At 46.0% G+C, this 18,618-nt stretch overlaps 1 long non-coding RNA gene across 1 annotated transcript in view; it reads left to right on the top strand.

The window, feature by feature from the left end:
- The window catches only part of LOC118207411, an 85,985-nt gene extending 67,583 nt beyond the window's left edge, over positions 1–18,402 (top strand). The window contains exons 2-3 of the long non-coding RNA XR_004761380.1: positions 16,382–16,527; positions 17,961–18,402. This is a non-coding gene — a long non-coding RNA (uncharacterized LOC118207411). The remainder of the gene's footprint in view (positions 1–16,381; positions 16,528–17,960) is intronic.
- The last annotated feature ends 216 nt before the right edge of the window (positions 18,403–18,618 follow it).

Genomic DNA, 18,618 nt, shown 5'->3' with positions numbered 1-18,618 from the left:
CCTTGTTACTGGCACACTCTGGCTATTACGGGCTTAACAAAACACAGAGGACACAAAGTTTATTCTGCATCTTTTTGCAGCGACTGTCATCGGGCGAAATAAAAACCTGTTTCAGCCGCCGGTTTCAAATGGTCTGTGCCCCCTGTGGCGCTGGAACGCTGAGCCCCAGCGCAGGTGGTTATGATGCTGCGAAGGCACGCAGAAGGCCTCCTCCCCCTGGTCGTTCAGGGTAGAAAGTGAAACAAAATGGCCGTGCTACATCTTAGCTGGCGCTCTGCCATGTCAGCAGCCCGTTAGCCCGGGAGAGAAGCTAACAGAAAGCCCCAGAGTGTGCTGGACAGCGCTGCTCTGCCAGGTATGAATGTCCGTGTCCCGCTAATGAGAATGGGCTGGGGAAGCTGGAACGGAGAGCTGGTCGTTGCCAAGGATCCTGCCCCCCCCCCCCCCCACACCCAACCCCCCCTCGTCTTGCAGGATGGAAAAAAAGACGCACCACAGTCGTTCATCATGTCAAATTAGCTCTGCGAGGCCCAGTCAGCAGAGCGGCCCACACTCAATCACCGGACCTGGGGCAGAGCGCCGGCTGTACCGGGCCAGACCGTCTCTGGGAGCCCGGGGGAGAGGCCGGGGGTCAGCGCCTGGGCTGGAGAGAAGCAGGTCCGCTAGAGCAGGCCACACCCCGCCAGGGCGGGGTCGGAATTTAAGGGGGAACATCCAAGACCCCCCAGGTCTAACTGGGGTGGACCCCACCGGCATCCTGTACAAAGGACTAACCCCATAAGGGGAGGGGTGGGAAATGCCCCCATCTCCTTTATCTGTTGGGGCTAATCTGAGATTATTTAATAGAACAGGTTTCATTAGCAAATTTGGCATGATCTTTATGACAGACTTTATTGCTTTCAGGACTGGTTGAGTTGGTTGACTCATAAGTTCATGAAGCTGAATTGCCCCCCCCCCCCCCCCCCCCCCCCCACCGAGTAACACTGATTTATCTGACAAAAAGGTGACAGTTTTTGAATGTTTTGCTCTCGGCCCATTGGCTAATATGTGCCGCGACACACGTCGGGTTTTCTCACCAAAGATATCGAGCCGGAATTGAAGCCCCTGCCGTTCAAAATCTTGTTGGTGGCAAACGTGATAAAACACCGCTTTCTCCCCTCCGAGACTCAAGGCAGATCAATAGGAAATATAGCCGTCCTTCCTCTCCAGGAGGGAATTCGATGAGCAGTCGATGCAGGAATGGCTCTGATTCCAGGGGAAGATTGCCGTGTGTAAACACTGACACTTTTAGTTGACTATACTCTTGTACGAGCCCCGGCTCCTCACACTGCCAATGTTTCAGGCAAAACAGGAAATGGCCGCTGTCTAGTACTGCTAGCGGTGGCAATAAACTGGGATTTATATAGTGCCTTTAACTGCTCAGCCCCCCCCCCAACCCCCCCTCCCTAAGGGGCAATTTATGAGATACCTGGGTAAACAAATCAAGCGGCGGGAGGTTGCCATGAGGTGAGCACATGCGAACGAGGACTGAAGAGGATGTGAAGCGTTTTGCAGGGCCTCTGGGTCTTAAACCCCAAGAAGCCGGCAATGTTCACTGTTTTTTTTTGGCCGTTTTTCTTTTTTGTGTGTGTGTGCGTTTTTTATGGAGGGGAAAATCTGTGCTCCCGGTTTGAGCGTGGGTAACTGTGCCAAATTCTGAAGACCAGGAAAAGGAGAGCTGATTTGTTCCAACCATAAAAAAACGGAGCGAGGGGGAGGGGGAGATGGCACGGGTAATTCCGGAAATGATACTTCATTTGAAACGCGAGCGAGCGAAGATGGGGTGAAATTGAAAAGCTAAGTGGGCCGAAGGCGTTCTCCTGCCGCCGAAGGCTGCTTCCGCCGATGCCCCCGGGCTGCGATTCGGAGGCAGGTGCTGCGTTTCGGAGGATGGCAGATGAATATTCAGCGGGAGTCAGCGCGTTGTCTCGCCGCTGAGGCGGGGGGTGCGGGTCTGCCAGGTGGGGGCACGTTCCTCACTCCCATTTAGCAGCGATACAATGCTGCTAAATTTCTATCTATAATCTCCCCCCCCACACACCCCACCCCCAGCTGAATTTAAGGTTTTCATTAACTGCCATTTCCTGATTCGCCCCCAACCCGCCCACTAAACTACGGAGCTAAGTAACTCAGCATAATTGCACCTAACACGCCTGTCTACCTGAAAACCTGTCCGCCAGAGCTTCCGGAAGATTGAGGTGCCATGCATGAAATTGCGAATGGGATTTAATTTCCCCCCCGTATCGTTGCTGTATTGTCTAAACGCGGTTCGTGCGTGGAACACGGCTCTCACAATTCAGCGTCCCTGACGTGACGGGCTTACCTCGGCACGCACGCGAAGGGATGGGGGTCAGCGCTGCTCCAGACGCCAGCAGCCGGGGTAATCCCACACACGTGCAACTCTGATATCGCTCTTGGCTCACGTCCCTCGCCTCTTGTGCTCGGCTATGGCTGATTTGGGCATGGGGGTGGGGGGTGGGGGGTGGGGGGGGGTTGGAGTAGTTGAGTGGGTGACAATCCAGCACTCCACTGGGAGGGAAGACATAAAAGATGCAAAGATGTAAAAGGAAATCAAATCCAGATTGGAAGCGGCGTTCTGTTTTGTGACTGAGCCAGCAGCACGTCTTCGTGCCCCAGGGTGGTGTCCCAAGAGCCGCCACGGCGGGTCTGGCTTCCTGCGCCGGCACAGCTAGCCTTTTTCGCCCCACGCTAAGCACATACAGAGCCTTCGCCAAGACGCCGGCCTGGTCAGCCTGCAGGCCCTGGAGCCGCCATCTGGCCCGCAAACGCGTCTGTCGCAGTCCGTTAAAGACGCTCTCCGAAGGCATCAGTGCGGCATTCCCGGGAAAGCATTCCCACATTATCCGGCATGTTCTCCCCCACAGAGCGGGCCTGTTCTGGGGGCACATTGCTCATGGAGCATTCTGAGATACTGCATTGCACAGCCTCTCAAGTTTGGATATAGTGTATATTCAGCCAGCATTGTGCATAGCCTGAGACTGGCAGCCTATCATAACATTTTCTTTCCTCTCTCTCCTTATTTTCTACATGTGTTGATTCCTTATTGGTCTGGGGTGAACGAAAATAAGCCTTTTTTTGAAGAATTAGGAAGTTTTTTTTTTTTAGGTTTAAGCTTACACCAGTAATGTCTCAACATTTTTTTGAGTTATTGAGACTTGATTAGTATGATTATTTTCATCCTTATTTTGTCAGTCGCCACCACAGGCTGTTACAAACATTGCGAAATGCAAAAGGCTCAGGGAGTCACTGATTGGGTGACTCACCTCTCGGCTGGGTTAGCAGCGTACAGCGCAGATCCCCTTCCCTCACCTCACTCTGATTCGTCAGTTCCCTGCCCCCCAGTTTGTAGCCTCTCCTGACCTTTATGTCACCATCCTTATTAATGTGTTATTACACTGTAACTACAGTGGTAAGCAGTGTGAAACTATTGTGTATGTACATACTGTTACACAAGGATAAAACCTATTCATGGGTTTGGTTGAAGTGTTGATTTTTTTTTGGTTGTAGTCACAAAAGTCCCCGAACGTGGCGATTGTAATCTGAAATAAGTTAATCCATTCTCACTTTCGCTCAAAATTATGAATGTCAGACTTGGAATGTTCACAATTTATAATAAAAAATTGCATTAGAATGTTTACTGTATTTGCAGTTTATCAACCTCTATCTATTATCTAATATGTCTAAGTATTAAGGCTACTTACTGTAAAGTGGCGCCCTGTCTTTCATTTCGGGCACACCACAAACGTACATCCTGCCATTAAATGAAATGCTGAATTAAAGCCAGCCGCAGATCCTGGCCAGGGGGCAGATGCGCATGGCCCTCAGAGCGCTGGCCAGAGCCGAGGCCGGGAATCGCATTAGCTGAACAAGCAAGCAATAAAAAATATGGAAACCGCACCCCACTCCGCGTTTAATTAAGTTTGCGTTCGGTCTTCCCCAGACTTGACAGAGGGCACCAACCCCAGAAAGAAAAAAAAACGTAAGGGGTTTTCATTTCACTCCGAAGATCCCAAGGTCACTTTTTGAGAGCAGCCTTAATGGCATCCTGTCTTCGCCATTAGCTGTCACGTATTAGAAAGAGAGGTCGCCGCATCACTGACAGCTAGAGAAGAGGATTTCTTTTTTCTTTTTTTTTCCCCCCTGAGTAGAGACTTTCAGCCCCCGACCTAAATTTGGAAATGGATCCATCCACCTTGATAGAACTCCTTTCCCCAGGGGTGGAAAGATAAGAGATCCAATGACAGACAAAAGCGAAGTAACACCCCTGCAGGGCAGTAATGATGTGTAATCACTGGACCCCGCCAGGGGAGCTCCAGTGGCACGCGCCGCCACCTATGGAACTAATTTAAAGTCCTAATTTAAAGTCTGTCGTGGGGAGCCGCGGCGACAGCCAGTGATCTCTGCACATTTAATTACAGCAGGGCTGTCAGTGGCTGACAGTTAGGCCCCTCTGTTGATTGATTACATAGAGGGGGAAGAATGAACTGGGATCTGGTAAACTTTATTTTCTGTGGCAGCTCCAACGTGCGGTGCATGCCTCACCACGGTCCGCCCCCCCCCCCCCCCCCCCCCCCGACGGACGTCCCGCTCCACTGCTCCGATATTATTCTCCCCCCGACCTCCCCTCCCACCCCCCACCGCCACCCTCCCACCCCCATTGGATCCTCGAGAGGGGTGAGTCCATCGCGCTCTGGTGATTAAAACAGACCAAGCCCATTAGAAACGGTGGCAAAGATTGTAATCATCCTGCTATTCCGGTGGGTTGGGGGGGGGGGGAGTGGGGGGGGGGGCTTCATTTCTGCTGTCACTACGATAACCAGAAATCGTCATTATCTGAAACGTCGTTCACAAAAACAGGAAACCGGTTTTCGTACGCTTTTCTGGATTTCATATTCTGATAGCGCTGGATGCGTTTCCCTGGGTGTTCCCCTTACGCGCGGTGACATAACCACGAGGCCTCGACACGGTCTGCGCCTCACGTCCCCGACAGCGCTGCGTTTCGTTTCGCCGAGCGAGGCTCGGTGACAGCCCCGTCGCGCCGCGGCGCGGACGTCGGGCGAGACGTGCGGGGCATCCTTCGCGGGCACGGCCGCGGGTGTGACGTCCGCCTTCTCTACGAGACTGAGAGGCATCCTGGGAGAGGTTGCCTCATCATCTGTATAACCTGAGCTACCAGGCGGGGCTGACACCTCGGGGGCAAATCGCTCTGGTCCGTCAGTTTCGTTCTTTACATTTCCTTCCTTAGCCCGTCATATTGTGAACACGCTGTCATGCAGAGCAACATTTGTAGAGGCCTTGTTTTCAGGGTTTTTAAATAACTTTATTGATTTTGTAACATTTCACAATACATCAAAAAGAGCATACAAAAATATATTACATAACATACGTCCCTGTACAGACCACACAAAGTTATATCCCAATTTCATCCCATTCCAAGTCCGTGCGTTTTCTTTTACAGTCCGGAGTTCTTTAACTTCTCAAGGCAGTTACAATTTGTTTAAAAACAGTATCACTTTTCATGAAGACACTTTCCATTGTCATTTTGCATCTGGTTTTCCACAATTTACTAACCGTGGTGCAAATACACAACCAGTATAGTTTTGTTTTCTTGTCATTAAAATGTTCGTTTTTAGCTGTACTGCCCATATATGATAAAGTTTCCTATCCCTACCATCTTTTCAATAATGTTTAATTACCAGATACACTGGTGAAGATTAGCTGCTAGCTAGCGGGGAAATAATGAGCATTTCTGGTACGGCAGGACAGCGTCATTGATTGTGTGCGTAACTAGCAAGCTAAATCCTCATGTTAGCAGGGTTGTTAGCCACCTTATTACACAGAATTTAAAGTATGCTACTGTACATAGCTTAAAAATCAGGGATTAGATATACTCAACTGAAAATTAAATCAATAAAAACAAAAATTATTTGTTGTGGTAGGTGAAGCTAGAATGAAAGAAAGTAACCCATGTTATTAGACCAGATTTAATATAACAGCTCAAACAGCAGAGAAGTGAAGTAAATAAACGTGTGTTGGTTCAGCCTTCACCAGAATGTGGTAAAAGGGTCCACTGTACACAGTATAAATGTTGAGTGCAACAAAGGGTTAATCACCATCGTGTCTTTCTGATTGGACAGTGTCCTACCGAGCCAAACTGGACTAAGGCCACACATGCATTCACAGATCACAACATGTTAGATGCACTATGATAAATTTGTAAATTTGCATTGATGCATTTGGAAAAATGGATACACTTGTACAGATGGTTGTGTAGATGCATTTTAATTCCTGATTTAATTCCTTGTACATCTGTGAAGTGCAAGTAGTCTTGACATGTGACTCAGCATATGGTTGTCTAACATGAAAGGGGGGCCTGATTTACTAAAATACTAATAACACAGCCAATGATTGGTGCAAGCCAAATGCCATGACCAATCATTGGTCATGTTGCTGGTTTTGCATGTGCTAAAGCCCTTAGTAAATCCAGCCCCTGGTGTCCTGCCTGGTCTACCAAAGATCCCTTTACAACACACTGATGGAGGTATATCCCACACGCACGTTAGTTTTATACTGCCAGTATAGTAATACATCTATTCTACTAGCACACGAGTGTGGGTTCACCTTTATCATTATATGCTACATTGCTTAAATTTATATTTTCCTTATGACTAGCTTGCTAATAACATAGCTAGCGTACCAGCAAAGTGGAAAATGTTGCTTGAAATGGATTGCTGGATAATTATTTGTAATTTTCTGTCAGCATCCTGTAAAACTGTTTGCATGTGCTGCACAGTCGTCAGTTACTCTCTTAATTTTTGGTCATGTTTTATAAATGTGTTACATGTGTTGTTGGGACGTCTCTGCCTTGGATTTTCCATGTTTTGGTATGGATGTAACAGGACCGAAACCACTGTACATGCACGTCCCTGGGGATTGGATTATCTTGTTCATTCTCTGTGGTTAACCCTGCTCTGCAAGACAAAGTTTGGTGGACAAGTTCAGAACCTTTTTAAAGTTTTACCCATCCCTAGCTGTAGTAGTAGGATTCCTTGCATGGGCCTAAAATATAAATAGAAAAAAAATGTTTTATAGACAGTAACATATGTTATTTTGTTGTTCAAATTGGATTTGGAGGGGAAGCTGCAAGAGTAACCACTTCCTGCTCGTTTTGTTTGGGACAATCTATCGAAGCGGCCATTTTCTGTAATACTTCAGACTCAGTTCCTGTAGGACACTATGGCCTACTCATCCCATCTTGGTACCTAATTATTCAATTAAGTGCAGTAATTAGCAACAAATGCACACTTTTCCCAGGTGCTCACTGATGGCTAATGTGGAGAAAGCCATTAGACCAACAGGAACATGGATGAACAACCGAGGAAACCTAATGTGGACAAATCCAATCTGGGAAGGGGATGAATCCAGGGAATTCTGAAAGAAACGTACTTGGCTTCGACAGTTAAGGGGAATGCTTGAGAATGCATTGTTCAGTTAATTCTTTTTTTTTTTTTTTGTTTTGTTTTGAGAAACAAAAAGCTGAGCACAGACTCTCTACTTAGCCAATAAATAAATAAATATCAGCTAGTGTACGCCACGGAAAATGTAATATTGTAATGTGACAAAAAGTCATGCAGTGTGAAATTTGTTTTAGATTTAAATACAGAATGTGCTGACACATGCAGTCTCCTTTAACGTGTGGGAGAGTCACCCACCACCATTTTCTTTCTTTTTTTTGTTCTTCTTTTGTAGCGGGTTGAAGAGCCCTGTCACATCACCTTGTGATTAAACTGGTGTATTAATTTTTGCACTCTACTGCAGATACAGTTCATGCGGAAAGGTGTTCCATTTTCTAATCCAAAATGTTTTACTGTACAACATTCCATTGTGTATTCACTTAGAACAGAGGCGTGCCACCCTTGTCCTGGACAGCAACAAGAGCTGCTTGTATTCATTGTGACTTAATTGATCAGTTTCAGCATTAATTATACAGGTACCTCACCTAGTCCCTTGTGCCTGAACTGGCTGCATTTACAGGTGAGAACAAAGACCAGCAAGCTTGGCTCTGCTCCCGGGCCATTGTTTTCCTTATAAAGACCATAGCATACATTCTGCGGTTTGTCCATGCTGCATGTTCTTGCATGTTGCTCAAGGACGCGAAGGTTAAGTTCCACCCATGTTTTTAACCAAGGATTTTCTGGTAATTAGGGGAATTACCATACCTAATCACTACAGTAATATGCTGCCACGGCAACTGTTTATGTCGTTAGCATTAGCTGTCTGACTGTATTCCGGTTTTTCGTACCCGTTCTCCGGTTGGCCCCATTAATCCTGGAAAATGCAAAGCCATTAAACTGTGCGTGAAATCAAGATGGATTTCCGGAGCTCACCCCTCCCCCACCCCCGTGCGAGTCGGGCGGCGGTGAGGTGCAGACCCCCAGGGTGCGGGGGGGGGGGGGGTTGGGGCGCGTCACGACTGCCCTCACGCCCAGCACCGCGCGAGACGAATCAGTTTGTAGGCGCGTGCGGTCCGGAAGGCGAGTCCTCTACGCTCGGTAATTAACAGGGAAACCAATGAGACGTGGCCCGGGCCTGACAGCCTGTTTATTCCTCATTGCAGTCCTGTGGCGATGTTCCTCGTGTCATATTAACGCTCGCGATGCAAGCGAGGGGGGGGGGGGGGGGAGGTGCGAGCCGTCCGCTAGGGGACATGATGAAGACCTCCGGGCGTACAGCCGTCTCCGCGATACGAGCGTTGACGTCCCTGTCATGTTCATGCTGCTGTTATTTTTCCCGTGTTCGTGTTCTGGCGAAACGTGCCGATGCACTCGCCGTGTTGTGTGCTGCAGAGTTGAGGCTAACTCCACTCCAGTTCAGTCATCTCATACTTTAAATTTAAGTGTATTTTCTGAATTGGCCGGATTGAACCCCAGCGCTAGTGTGTAGCATACAGCGGGTTCAAATGTAAAAGTAGACCACCGTTTCACTCAGGCAACATATGACAGCGAACATCATCCCACCAAAAAAAATCCCTCTTTTTTCCCCCCTCAAATTCATTCTCCGGCCAAAAGCAATCCAGATCTGTTTGTCTTTAATGAGGAGAGGTCGAGCGGCCTGGATTCAGCATCCTTCATTACACGGGGGATCCCCCCTGATTGAATGCGCTTCCTGCTGAGGAACAGCATGATGCGTTTACGTTAAGATGATCAATGGAGCCTCTCTCTCAACAGCTTGTCAGAGACGTTTGAGAGTTAAATGGGAGATGAATGGGATGATGGGAAATGCCGAAGACTGATGCCCTTTCCGCGAGGATTTTTGTCTTTGTTCTGCCTTAAAGGTTCAGCACGTCATGTGCAATTTGGTCCAAAATGTGAGATTATTGGTAATCTGGGCCTAGTGTCAAATGACGTATTATCTGTGCTGTGTGGCAGAACGGACTGGAGGCATCCTGGGGTGGAAGCTTCTGGAAATGGCGCGGGATAGTTTTCCCTATCGCACTGATGGCGGCGTAAACGCTGTGTTTTTCCCTTGGAGTGACACGTTCCTCTCAGCATTATTGCGCTTAGCTGTGCAATCCAGGGAATTTAATAATGGCGGAAATCGTCATAGTCTCGACTCCTGAGAACGGCTATTTGGCTTAAATGATATATATTCCTTGAAGAAAAGTCCCGCTTAAACCAGCCTAAACTGGTTTAAGATGCGTTTTTGACCAGCTGGTTGACCAGCTGTTCACCTGCTGACCAGCAGTCCAACCAGTTTGACTATCATCTTAACCAGCTATGACCAGCCATAGACCAGCTATTATCAGCTTATGTTGAAAACAAAGCTTAATAAGTTTAGAAAACCACACACTCTAAAGGGATGTGTTAATATTTTACCGCTTTTGTGTTACACATATACAATTTATGTGTAACAAAGTGAGACTTATGTATAACAAAGTTGGACTGTGTTGAAAGCAACACAAAATGTGTTGTCCTTGAGTAGACCTGGAGGTGTGTTAAAAAATGGCCCGGTTTAAATGTTGTTTTAAATCTGCTTTGAGGGTGCGGCTGGTCTTTGCTGGAATTTTCCGCGGGGTTGCAGAAGTCACATTGAGTACCCCGTGTTCTTAGTCCTGGGCCCCATTCTGTATGCCTAACACCATTCCCTCAGTAGAGACCTGTCTCCTTAGCAAGCATGCGATCTGCGGCTGCCGTCCTCTCTAGTGATGTCAAGCTGTCTGACAGACGTCCTCACGGTTGCACATCTCCTTCTTTGCCAGACTTTTCACCCGGGCCCCAGAAGTTTCTGATAGGAAACAGGGACACTCTGAAGTTTAGCAGAGGGGGAATTGTCTGTCTCAACCCCCGGAGTCTTCGTACTGCATATGGAAAGGGAAAGTTTCTGAGATTGGTTTCCTGAAATCTGATCGGTTCTGTTAGGTTTTATAGGCTGAGTTTGGCTTGAATCGCTGCACCCAGTTTACGTCCAACCGTAGATCACGATTCGTCTGAGGAAGTAGATGGCCGCTGGTTTGCTAGTGAAGCTTGGCCCTCGGTAGCTGGGTGGGCTTATTTCACATGCGAGTCTTGCCTCGTTAAGGTCATGAGCCAGACCAGTGCTTTCTGTCACAACACCAAAGATCTTATGACAGCATATATAAATACCTTTGATACGGCTTTCACTGGCTAGTTGCAAATAAACGGAGAGCCACTAGGATGTTGTGGGAATTACATTGTTTTACATTTCCTTCGAGACAACACAAATCACATAACATAGTCCCCTCGTCTAAAGTAAAAAAAAAAAAAAATAATACATTAAAAAAAAAACTGTTTTCTGGGCACTGGAATATCTGCTTGCCTTTGTGGAGGTGGTGTTTATGTCCACGAGAGCTGCAGAAATAAACCAGTGAAATACTGTCAGTGTGAGGCAAATTAGAGATTATTTGCGTCTGGTCAGTGGAGAATACTGTGCAGGTCCAGACAGAGCATCATAAGTTCGGCCTGCAATTCATTGCGGGCGACAGCATTTCTGTAGGCTTCATTTGAACACACATTCTTAGTTTGTTGCCAGGAAGTGGGCAGTTAATTAGGCAAGCTAATTATAAAGCCTAATTAGTCTTGGAATCAACTGAAAACTTTGTTGATGCGAGTTTTCCGCTGCCAGTGTGCAGTGCATCTCACACGTTCTATTTTCGTCCTGATCAGAGGCACATTAAGTATATGATAACTGAACTGTGCTCTTATTTTTCAGATGCTATTAATCAAGAATCATTTTTTATTATTTTTTTGGACCTCCCCCAGAAACACAGATGTCAAGCTCTGCTGTAAACAGGTCCATATCCACTCAGATAGTCAGATGGCTGGTTGAGGGTTGGCAGTTTAGTTGGTGCTGCATAGCTGCTGATTACACAGAGCACTGGGGGCTTATCTGTCCATTGACTGCCTGTTTGGAGCACTAGCCTTACACTTTAACTCAGGCCTAATGCTGCATTACCATAGACACTCCTGTGCTGCATTACCATAGATGCTCCTGTGCTGCATTACCATAGACACTCCTGTGCTGCATTACCATAGACACTCCTGTGCTGCATTACCATAAATGCTCCTGTGCTGCATTACCATAGACGCTCCTGTGCTGCATTACCATAGACACTCCTGTGCTGCATTACCATAAATGCTCCTGTGCTGCATTACCATAGACGCTCCTGTGCTGCATTACCATAGACACTCCTGTGCTGCATTACCATAGACGCTCCTGTGCTGCATTACCATAGACACTCCTGTGCTGCATTACCATAAATGCTCCTGTGCTGCATTACCGTAGACACTCCTGTGCTGCATTACCATAGACACTCCTGTGCTTCATTACCATAAATGCTCCTGTGCTGCATTACCATAGACTGCTGTTTCACAGAGTGCAGGCTGCTTAATGTGTTATCTATGCCTTGGTGTCACTGGCCCACCCGTGTCTCCACCATGTTTGGACATATCAGTTCTGAAAACAGGAGAAGAGCCTGTGGGTGGGTGCGTGGCAGGTTGTTAGCAGGAGCTAATAGTAACCAATGGTAACTGGTAACTCTGATTAATTTAAACCCACCCGACCTATTGCCAAGGCACTGCGAGCTAGCGATGTAGGCATGGGATTTTAACCAGCAAAAATCTGCTATTGGACATGGGCTGTCGCCACATCTAAACAGTATCTGTTCAGCTGTGCCTATAGGCAACGATGAATAAGAAGCAATAAGGAAGGACTATCTTTCTGATTTCTCATAAGCGATGGAGTTTTTTAATGTAATCTGACTGTAATTTACGGAGTTACTCTGTTCCGCGTTGAGCACGTTTGACCGCCGCCCCTGTCTGAAGAGCGCAGGATTGGCTGAAACGGGTCTGAGCGTGAGCAGCTATAGGCCGCGGCCTGTTTGCGGCGCCTAGCGCAGCCTCTTAATAAACGCTGTGTCCCGCCTAAGCGTGCTGCTCTGTCTCTCTGCTCCGGCCGAACCATCAGCACCCCCGGCTTAACAGCAGGCAAAGGCGGTGCCTTTTAATCGATGTGGGAATACCCTCGAGGGACGTCCGCCGTTCTCCCCGATTTACCGGTCACGCACCGCACACGCGCGCGAGAGAAACGCAGCTTTGCAAAGAATGGCTGGTAAACATTGCACTGCGGCTTTATTGAACTGGCCCTCCACCCCGGGCACCTCTTTTACATCCTGAGCCGTGTCGTGAATGCTAATTTGGAGACTGCGAAAGGTCACGTGTAATTTGATTTCCGCTGGTCTTTTCAGACGTCTCGAGCGAATTGGAGTACAAACCCACACAAAAATGAGTTATTTAAATGTCTTCATTATAGTGTAGAAGTGGGTGACACCATTTGCTGAAATCAAATATCACAGGAAAATGAAGTTGCGATGTACTAAAAGGTTCCAGCTAGTGCCACAGCAGCCAATATCGATTTTGCTTTTTATTTTGGGAAGCCCACAGCTGACTGTAAATTCTAAAAAAAAAAAAAGATTATCTTTGTTATAATTCATCCCCAGTAAATTCACATTTGCAGATCTTCATGAATTTCACCCACCTTACAGCATCTTTTCTGCTCTGACTGTGCTACGCCTGTGGGAGCATGGGTTGGTTCTACTCTAGTAATTGTGGGTAGAATGGAATTATAATCTTACATCCTGCCCTGTATCGCAAGACCTTGATCGCCTCAGCAGAACCGAAAGGCTTAGCTAAAGGGGGAAAAAAATCAATTAATTAAAAAATCTATAAGAATTCACAATACACAGTCTGTATGTGACATCGCATCTCAAATGGAAGCGGATTCCAGCCATTTTCTCATAGAGGGCATGGGGCATTACAATATTTTTAGGCCTTTTTGAATTCAGTTCAATTCAATTTTATATGTGTAGACTTTTTTTTTTACAAAGGGTATTGTCACAGAGCAGCTTTTACCCGACTGTCTTGGTGCGGTACACAGTTCCTCAAGGTTGGTGTTCCAATTTGCACAATTTGCTACTCACGTATTCTTCTGCTAAAATGCAGTACTTCGTTTTGGTCATTATTCCCAGAAAAGTGTTTGCGTGCGCGTGCGTGTACGTGTGTGTGTGTGTGTGTGTTTGTGCGGCTGTGAGATTTTTTTTCGTCTTCACTGTTATGTGCGACTAAGAATGTGTAATTTCTCACCCCCCCCCCCCCCCCGAGCAACTTGGCAAGGATCTCCCCTAGTCACGACACTCTCCTTGGATTTACATTGGCTGGCGTGGTTTCCAGGAGAGGATGCCGGTCCTGCTGTGTTTTAATGTGTGGATTTGGGAGAGCCCTGGGAGCCGTTTGCACAGGTGGTGGCCCCGCTAGTTCTGGGGAAGGCTTTCATTTAACATGACGGAGGGGCTGTAGAGCCTTCCTCAACCTTACCCGGGCATTAGCATTTTCCGGGACTTCAGTCCATCCTTGCGGGAGGTCAGGATTTACCCCTCGCAGTGCAGGAAGTGATGAACCTGATTGGTCTCGGCCGCGCCGGCTGGTGGAGAGAGCACACGCACCTGGGCTGCGTTAGCTAATCAGCCCAGGGGCTTAAAGGTGTGCTGCTCTCCACAGTTTTGGGACCGAGAGCGGGAACATGCGACGAGAGAGCGAGTTTTGAGTCTCACTTCGTTTAGTTTCAGTTTTGTTTTTTCGAACATGACGGAGAGAGTAAACCGCCACTGAAAAGTAGGAGGACCGGGTCCGATGGAAAGCAGGCCAGCTACGAGCAGCACACTGAAAAGTGGTTTTACTTTCTTTGGTCTTTCTTATTTTAGTTTGTTGATTTAGTTTTTAATTTTCACCCAGAACTCGCTTATTTTTTTTCATGTTATTGTGGGTGCGTTCTCTCTCTCTCCAACTGCAATAACAAAATGGTAGTTGTATGATCTCACGATGTATACCTTTTTGTGAAGATGGCCAATATGGTTATCTACAGGTCATAAAATCAGGAGTAATATTTTGTTTTGGTTCCCTTTTTTTTGGGGGGGGGGGGGGGGGTTGCAGAAGTAGTTTAATAATGAAAGAGCCTGGATTTATGCATCCTGTGGTCTTGAGTTAAAAAAAATAAATAATAACTTTTGTTTTGCTTATATGCAACCATTTAATATGAAAATTTTACTATGGCTTCTGAGTAACCCGTTCAAAGATGATATATATCCAGCTGTATATATTTTTTATTGTCATAAAAATGTGTAGTAATGCATTGTGTAAATGTAAACATTTTAGTTCAATAATAATAATAATAATTATAGTAATTATAATAATCCTTGTACATAATTTGATAGGTTATTGTTTTTTGTAAGAAATATCAGGAGACAATCAAAAGAATTAACTATTTCAATACACAATTAAAATCCATTTTATACCTTTTAAAGGTCAGATGCACATGAGTGTCTTAGCCTGTTTATAAGGTATGGGAGAGAACCTCTCCAATAACGTGCCTCTGAGTCTTGTGGTCTTGTCCTATTAGAAGGCAGTCAAAGGAAATTCGAGACATGGCTGTATCTAGTGTTGTAGGAAAGGCCGGCTGGCAGGACTGGCTGTACCTGTGCATGCCAAGGCAACCCCGCTCCAGGGCTACCCCACCCCCGCCCAAACTGCACAGGGTGTACACCACAGATTCCTTTTAAATGTCAAAGCCAGGCAATGGAGAGCATTGCGTGCCCTTGTAAGTAAATAAACAAAAACTTGTGAAGGTTATTAGAAGCGATTCTTTTATCCGGCAGACTTCGCAGAGGTGAAGGCCAGTAAACGTTGTTCTGAAACATTCCTCCTGCTGCCCCGATTTGATGATGCACAGGAAGCGAAGCACGCGAGGGCTGCTGAGACTCAAGGCGCACGGCTCCTCGAATGCATCTTACGGACACGCAAAGGCCTTCTCCAGAGGTCTGTGAAGACCTATCAGCTGGCTCATCTGGAGGAAATGCACAAAGGCATACATGCCATACAGCTTGTTTCTTTCCATGGCCTTTTTTTTACGATAAACTTTGAGAGCTTTTTTTCTGGAGCAGTTGCTCAGCAGAGACAGATATGCAGGCTGAGCAGAAGCACGCTTGAGGAGCAACTCATGATGAAAAGCATTGCGTGCGCAGGCGGGCTCGTGTAACATACAACGAAAATGGTACAGTGACAATAGAAGAGCCTCTACTCTGTGCATGAATTATATAGTATTCTGCATACACTCATTTCAGTGGATGGCGCTGACCATATTTTAGATGCATCTCACAATTCAATGTTAGATTGCAAATGAGACAATGTCCGTATTAGCATAATATGCATATTGCATACTGTATGTGAGGGAGTCTTCATATCAGTAACACTACAGTATATATTCTACAGCCTCTTTTCACGTATTTCCTGGCTTCAAACCTAGTGGAAACTCAAAGGGCTTGTTCAACGCAGGAATCAATTTTAAATTATTTACATTGTCTCGTAACAATAAAAGAATAAAAAAAAATCAATTTGTCCAATCAATCAATTGAAGAGTGGAAACAAGGGGGATACATTGTAATGGTTTAATTTTTCATCTTAATCTGCTTGGAGCAGAACGCTTCGTACAGAAGGGACTCGGTAATTAGATTTTTGTAATTAGATTCTTGCGCTTTAATTTTCCGCACGCATTTTCAAGCGCACAACTGTAAAAAGCGGACCCGCAGAGACAGGCTGAAGCTTTTTCAAAGGCCCCGAAAATCCTGCGGTTTTTTCGTGATGCTTTTCTCCCCCCTCTTCTCTCTCTCTTTTTTTAAACAGCAGCAGTCAGTTGAAAGGAGAGCTCCGGTGCGCTAATGCTTTTTTTCGCTTTTGTGTCTGTAACCTTCCAGTGCCCCCGGAAGGCTTTACATAACGCCCAATTAGGGCTGGGGAGAGAGAACGCCCTCGCAGCCGCCGGGGTAAGAAAGTCATCAAGTCAGGAAGTCTTAGCGGTCTGTGAAGCCTCTGGCAATCCTCCCCTGGTCTACGGCTTACGGTAAGTCCCCGAAATCCTGGCCGGCACCTCTTCAGAGGATCTTCCGCGCGGGGGGAAGTTTCCTCGCTCATTAAGGACTAATATCTGGTCCCGCGGGGCTCGTCTACCCAGGGGTCTTCGGTGGATGAGGGTTCTGTTCGGCCTCTCCTCCGCGTAACTTCATCTTACACCCCGCAGCTTGGCGTCAGCCAATTACAGCCGCGATATGAGAGCGTTTTTACCCAACTTCATTTTTTTAAAGCTGTTGCATATTTGTAACAAGAACCATGAAAGCCAGGAAAACTCCAGGCTGGTGCTTTGTTAGAATTTTTAGTCGCACCTATTAAAAATACGGACAGAGTCTAGTTTCCTTCTAGAATGATTCACATTAAGGTTTTTAACGCATACTATGAGTGGTCCTTCATAAGAGCGACAGTGTACTGCAAAATTATTGGGACGGTTGTGTCAATTTGATTGTTTTTTTCCTCTGTACTAATCAAATTAGTATTTTCAAATCAGACAATAAATATGAGGCAATTTTCGCAATGTCTGCGTTTATTTCAATTGTTTCTTTTTTAAAAAACATTGAAGTGAGTATTGGGACAGAGTAAGTTTATACAAAATTAATGACTTACAATGTCAATATTTTGCTGCATACCCTGTACATTTGATGACTGTATTGAGTCTGTGACTCTTGGGCATCGGTTGGTTCATGATGTGATCCTTTGAGATTCTCTGTCATGATTTTGCTGCTGCCTCTTTCAGTTGTTGTGTTTTCTGCGGTTCCAGACTTTAGTTTTCTTTTGTGCAAGTGAAAAACATGTAAAATGGGATTTAAATCTGGTGACGGACTGGGACATGTCAAACACTTCCGCCTTTTCTTCCTGACAAGTTCCTCGGTTAAGTTTGCTGCACGTTTTTGACTTGGTGCATGATCAACTTCTGTCCAGCGAGACTGGTGGCATTTCTCTGAATATGGGTGGGAAAGATGTTACTGTACACATCAGCAGTCATTCAGCTGCTGCCATCACTGGTGACATCATAAAGGCCGTTGAGCTGTTTCCAGATGCAGCCGTACAGGCCCACCGCATCGCCTCCCCCGTGCCTGACCGATGAAGCAGTATGCCGAGGGTCCAGTGCAGTCCCTCTCCTTGTCCACACTTTCACCTTTCCATCACTCTGGTAAAGGCTTATCTTAGTCTCATCTGTCGGTAAGGCTTGTTTCCAAAACACATCATGTTCTTCTTTTTTAATTAATTTCCCCCCCCATATATTCCAATGTGACCTTTCTGTTCTTGATGCTGATGAGTGGTTCATATCTGGAAGTGTAGACTTTGTTATTTGCCTCACTCAGTTGCCTGTGCACAGTGTCCAGTAATGCTTTCACCCCCAATGTATGGAGATCATTATTACTCCAACCAACAATTTTTTTTATTTATTTTTTTTCCCCACAGCTCTTAAAACCATCCTGTTATCTCTTTCTGATGTCTTCCACAGACGGCCTGATCGCTGGTGATTCCCTGAGTCCTCCTGTTTTTCGTTTTTTCTGTAGGGTGTTCCATACTGTTGACATTGGAATATACAAACATTCTGCAACAGCTCTAATTGATTATTTCTTTCCTTTCACCCTCACAGTAGCTTTCTTGGTTCTCTTACTCAGTTCTCTGGCCCTCATCTGCAGTTTTCAGTGTTCTTGTTTTTCTCATAAAGTAGACTTAACAGACACTTCCAAAGGATATAGCTCACCCAAGCTGTGAACTATCCATTTATAAATACAGTAATATGGCAAACCTGCAAAATTTGATACTACTGATGGTCACTTGTGCCAATACTTATGCTGACTTTAAATAGGGGAACTTGACTAGTTGAATGCCATTGTTGTAATACAGTTCAATGTCTGTTTAAAAAAAAAAATTGATAAAATAAATGCAAACATTTTGAATTTTGCCTCAGTCATTGTTTTATTTGAAAATACAAATGTGTTTACTACAGAGGAAAAGCAATTAACTTGGCCCAATACTTCTGCATTTAACTGTATATGTTTCCTTCAAAAGCACTACGTAAACATTCATATAACTGCAAATAGGCTTATCCTGCAAATAGACACACACC

The sequence above is a fragment of the Anguilla anguilla genome, chromosome 11 (assembly GCF_013347855.1).
Source record: "Anguilla anguilla isolate fAngAng1 chromosome 11, fAngAng1.pri, whole genome shotgun sequence".
Taxonomy (NCBI): Eukaryota; Metazoa; Chordata; class Actinopteri; order Anguilliformes; family Anguillidae; genus Anguilla; species Anguilla anguilla.
Note: the sequence above shows the minus strand (reverse complement) of the source record. Positions and strands in the feature narration are given on the sequence as shown.